This window comes from Limulus polyphemus, unplaced genomic scaffold (assembly GCF_000517525.1).
Source record: "Limulus polyphemus unplaced genomic scaffold, Limulus_polyphemus-2.1.2 Scaffold126, whole genome shotgun sequence".
NCBI lineage: Eukaryota > Metazoa > Arthropoda > Merostomata > Xiphosura > Limulidae > Limulus > Limulus polyphemus.
Window position 1 is genome coordinate 172,338 of NW_013665736.1, and position 5,592 is coordinate 177,929.

The 5,592-nt window shown below is 37.0% G+C and overlaps 1 protein-coding gene across 6 annotated transcripts in view; it reads left to right on the forward strand.

Moving 5' to 3' along the window:
* Positions 1 to 5,592, forward strand: part of LOC106473087 (leucine-rich repeat flightless-interacting protein 2-like) — a 95,268-nt gene that overhangs the window by 47,831 nt on the left and 41,845 nt on the right. Inside the window, exon 1 of one of the 6 annotated variants that reach the window (XM_022402556.1) lies at positions 3,145 to 3,343. The exons of the other annotated variants lie outside the window; for them this stretch is intronic. The gene's annotated coding sequence lies outside the window, so the exon portion shown is untranslated. Of the gene's footprint in view, positions 1 to 3,144; positions 3,344 to 5,592 lie in introns of those variants that run through there. 6 annotated transcript variants of the gene reach the window in all.

Genomic DNA, 5,592 nt, shown 5'->3' on the forward strand with positions numbered 1-5,592 from the left:
ACGGGCGTTTCTGATGAAGGGCTTGATTTAAACGCTCCAGTTGCTGACTATAGATCTCTGCATTGGCAGTTTGCTGTGGATTGAGGAGTTCGAAATGAATTACTCATTTGATGTCCCACTAAATGGAAAGCATCACTTTTGTGGATAGAGTCCAGGTCTTGGAGTCGAAAGTGGATTTTGTCTAGGACTGAGCTATTGTTTTTGACATTTAATATTCGCATAAAGAATCCATTTTTCATCACCGGTGACAATTCTGTCCAAACATGGTTCACGCGCATTACGCGGCAGAAGAGACGAAGCAACGGTGGAAACGATGATCATCGGAGAGATCGTGAGGCACCCAAACACCTTCTTTATGGAGTTTTCCCATATTCCTTAGATGTTTACGTATTGTTTCATGAGAGACATGCAATTTCAGGGCCATTTCATGAATGTGTTTCCTTGGGTTAGACTCAACAAGTGTCTTCAGAGCATCAATATCAATTCCAACATGTCGGTCCCTGCCATCACAGTTTTTAAGACTAAAGTCATCCGAACGAAATTTGCTGAGACATTGTTGAGACTTACGAACGTTCAAAACATTTCCATAAACGTCTTTGATGTTCTTTGTGGCTACAGAGGCGTTGTTTCCCTTATTGTATTCAAACAGCAATATTTGCTGTATGTGTGTCTCACCGTGTGCCATCACTATAAGGGATTAGAGTATACTAAACTTTACACATTATACAGGCTACACTAATGTGACTTTTAGGCGGTTCGTTTAACTTGTATACGTGATGTACGTTTTTTTTGGGGGGGGGGATTAATGAAAGTGTTCCAAAACGCGACATTAATTTCTTGACGACCTAATAAAATTCAAAGTGCTGGTATGACACTTTGATTAAAATACACTCAGATCAACGTTTAATTATACAACGTAACATCATTTTTTTCCGAGACCATCACATATTACAGGTTTTAGATTGTGTATTTTAAACATTGATCGTATGCGTATTAATCAAGGTGTTTGGTTTGTTATCAGTGGCTGTAGGGCCCAGCATGACCAGGTGGTTAGGGCGCTTGACTCGCAGTCTGAGGTCGCGGGTTCGAATCCCCGTTCCACCAAACATGCTCGCCCTTTCATTCGTGAGGGCGTTGTAATGTTACGGTCAATCCCACTGTTCGTTGGTAAAAGTATCCCAAGAGTTGACGGTGGGTGGTAATGACTAGTTGCCTTCCCTCTAGTCTTTTACTGCTAAATTAGAGACGGCTAGCGCAGGTAGCCCTCGTGTAGCTTTGCGCGAAATTCAAACCAAACTAAACCAATGACTGTAGCGCCATTTTTTAAGAAGCATGCGATATTGTGTGTATCCCATAGTTCCACAGGCATCTTTAAGTTAACTACCGATGGCACTAACACAACAGGGAACATTAAACTTATTTTGCATACCTTGTAAGACCCAGTACATCTTGCGGCATTTTATTGACTCTTTTGAATACTTACAGTTGATTTCTTCTTTAATGTCATTGCCGTTGAATTCTGGGTTTGTTTTTCATATATACTGTCATGCATTTCTAATGTCAAAATGTTTAGTCGGCCCTCCCCCGTCCATTTCTTCTAAGTTTATGTAACGTTTTACACACTCTCTTTCTCTCTCTCTTTTTTTTTTTTATTCAGAATATTCGTTTTATTGGTGGATTATATCCACACTGATTACAGTTTTTGTTCAGTCTTAATTCAAAAATGGTTGGTTGTATCAGTCTTCCAAATGAATTATTTTTGGAGTGGCATATAAGTCATAGGCATTTTGAAAAAGCAAAGTGCTGTAGTGAAGAAATACCAGCAATTGAATTGAAGCAATTTGCGTGATCGAGACCTAGCCTCGAATATACTTGACCTTTCAGCTGTGGTGGCGTTATGATATGACGGTCAATCCCACTCTTCGTTAGTACAGAGTATCCCAAGAATTTTATATATAATTTTAATGCAGAGATTAAGAGTGTTTTTTAAAATAACAAATATATTTCAGCTATAATGCTGTCTTTAACGTTTTTTTAATGATTTTGGGGTGACACAATCAGGTGAGTGTTATTACTGGTAGGTTCTGGGACGTTATGGTTTATAGCACTCAATACCAAGCTCGCTCTTGATCTTCGTGTTCATCTGCGTCGTTTGGATTATGCCTGATATAGATGGGATATCCCTAACGTTTTTTGGAGCTATTGCCGCCAAAATTTTCCTTTAAAAATTATATATTTTGTATTTTCCTGACAAATTGTATGATTTTTAGCCGTGGATGAGTGGCTCATAGAACGGTTCTGAATACAATCTCTTTGTTCATAGCTCCGTCATCTCTTGACCAATTTGAGATATTATTACAGTTTTGGACTCAGGAGGTCAAACACTTTCGAATAATGTATTCGACCAGGCCCAAGGTCACATAGGTTAATTTAGTCTAATTCTGCCTAAAAGAATTTAAATTTGAGAGTAGGCTGGTAGAGATCCTGATGAGTAATAAAATCGAATCATGTATACGCGCGCTCCTCGCTTAGTATTGCTGTTGCACAAAAAATATAGCTAATAAAAAGGGAAACAAAGGTCTCTTTGATTAATTTACTCTACTCTTGCCTAAAATAATTCCAAGTGCCGCGGCTATTGAGGATTCCCTCTTGTTAATTTTATTGTTCTGTGTACGTGTTACAGGTGCGATAGAGAATTTATTTGGATTTTGATAAATATCATAATTTTGAATTTTGTTTTACGTGACAGATTTAGTTTTTGAATTTCACTCTTGACATTTTGGTATTGTTTTTATATGTTATCACCATTGTTATATAATGCCGAACTTTCGCTTGCATACTCATGATACAATATGCAGTGTTACACTAGTTATATGTACATGTGTGCGCTAGCGCGTGTGTGTATGTTGGTGGTTAACATAAACTATTGTTTACGAAACTTTCACTGCTAGTATGTTAAGAATGTGTTGTGTGTATTAAGTAATACATTGCTGTTTACGTGATCATTTCACAATACTAACGTAATGTTTCAGCATTATTTTAACGTAACTTTATATACGAATAACGTAGAAGATCGCAAGTTGTCTCGACACTTAGACGACACGTAAAGTTGTATTATTCAGCAAGACTGTGACAATCCGAAATGTCGATTTATGTTTTGTTTTACTTGTAACGAAACTTGTCCTCATAGTCCATTGAAAAATATTTGGAACATAATTTCTATATTTTATAGCGCAAACTCTTTTCACATTACCATTTGTTAGCAACATAAGCTTTATTCAAAAGCTTCAAGACAAGCTCTCGAAATTGGATGTCGTGAACAGTGAAAGCCAGTGACGAACGAGTAAGTACCCTCTCGATATTACGAACACACAGTGGTGTTACTGTTCTTCAGAGCTCCGGTCACAGCCTGTGATAGGTTATGGACATGTTGACCATAATGTGTTTGATAAATCAGTTTGTAGGGTAGAAATTATTGACTTCATTCTTAATTCGTATCAGATTGTTTCATGATATAAACATATATCCTTTAACCGGATATAAGTACACTGAACTTCGCAGTTACTGAATACACCCCCAGTGGTATGTCTGCGGATTTACATCGCTAGAAACCGGGTTTCGATACCCTTACTGGGCAGAGCACTGATGGCCCATTGCGTAGCTTTGTGCTTAACTTAACCAAACTGAAAAGCCATTGGCATTTAAAGCCCAATTTTAAAGGGGATTTATCAGGGAACATTTTTAAGGTAAACTGCTGAAACCCCAAATTCGGCAACTCATGCAAAAGTCGTAATACGACATCAGTACAATGTATTTTGAACATTAATGATCTCACCAAAGTATTTTAATTACACACTTTCTTCGAATTAATTTTAAGGTTTTAGAATAGGACCTTTTGTGTAAAAGTAGAAAGAAAAAATAGTGGTTTACTTCCCCTGAATGTTCTAAACATCTATAAGGGTAACATTATAAGTTGCTTGTTAGCGGGTTCTCTCTATGGTAGGGCTCTGGATTTTGGGTCTGACTATTCGGCATTGAATCCGTGCGATATCTCAATGTATTCCCTGCACTTTAAGGTAGGAGTGCGTTATAAGAAAAATAGTCAAGCCCTTAGTGTGGATGGTTGGTTAACGTTAGGGTGTTCTTGTGCTGCCTTCCTTCTGATCAGTAGTTCAAAATTAGGGACACACAGCCTAACTAGCTTTTCATAGATAAAAAAATTGTGTAGTTAAAACGCCTTTTATACATCGGAGGAAAACCACACCACTGATATGATTGACGAAAATAGTTCTAAATATTAATAAAGTCGTGACATCTCCGACCTAGCATCACAGCTCTCAAGACCCATGGACTTTCTCAGTATTTGATTCTGTATTTGTAGTTGGGCGCTTTTCTACATATCTGTAAAAATATAGTTCCCTTATGCAATTTTTATTATAAAACCGGCCTTGCCTGACCCCTCAATAAGTGACTGGTTGAGAAAATATAAACATTTTTCAAGTACACTTTTAAAAAATCAAGAAGAATGGTGCAAGCTTATATTAAAAATGACTCGAAATATTAGAGTTACAACTGGCTTGTATATAGATTTTAATCAGTAGAAAAAAATAACATCATGCCAAAGTTCATGACTTTTATATAAATTTATGCAAATCAGATCAAACTCTTATTTAAATTATTATTATTGTTATTTTTCTGTTTATTCTCCACATTATGATTGTCATAAATCTATCGATATTTCACATGTAGACCTGGCATGGCCTGGTGGTTAGGGCGCTCGACTCGCGATCTGCGAGTCGCAAGTTCAAATCCCTGCCAACAAATATGCTCGCCCTTTCAGCCGTCGGGCGTTATAATGTGACGGTCAGTACCACTATTCGTTGGTAAAAGAGTAGCCCAAATGTTGGCGGTGGGTAGTGTTGACTAGCTGTCTTTCCTCTAGTCTATCACTGCTCAATTAGAGGAGTCATATTGTAACGGTCAATCCCACTATTTGTTGGTAAGAAAATAACCCAAGAGTTCGCGGTGAGTGGTGTTGACTAGGAGTCTTCCCTTTAGTCTGTCTCTGCTAAATTAGGGACAGCTAGCGCAGATAGTTCTGTGATATAACCTACAAATTACGGTTTAACTGCCGAAGGAAGATGAAGGACCCAAACCAACAGACCAAAGGTTTATGATGAAAATTCTGTCATAAAGTTTAAACCTAAAAATTAATTTCAGATACCGTCATTAGTTAAGCCTAATGGCAATACATTTGGGAGAAAGAAAGAAAAAAGATATTTTATCCAAAAAGTAATAATAAAATTTAAAAATTTCAGGAATACGTACTAAAATCATACTAATTATAGTCACTAACCTCTATCTTAGATGTTTTTAAAACTCGCCAAGAACTTCGAAATGTCTACGCTAAGTTAAGTATATGCACATACTAAGACTTAAAATGATCTAAAAAAATGCAATTCAAGCCAGCCCTTGTGAAAGTTCGAAATATGATATACATACTTAAGATAACAATATCAGGTCATAGTTTTGTTGCTAAGCGATACAGACGAACGGAGCGTTACCAAAAGACAACAATATATATATATATAC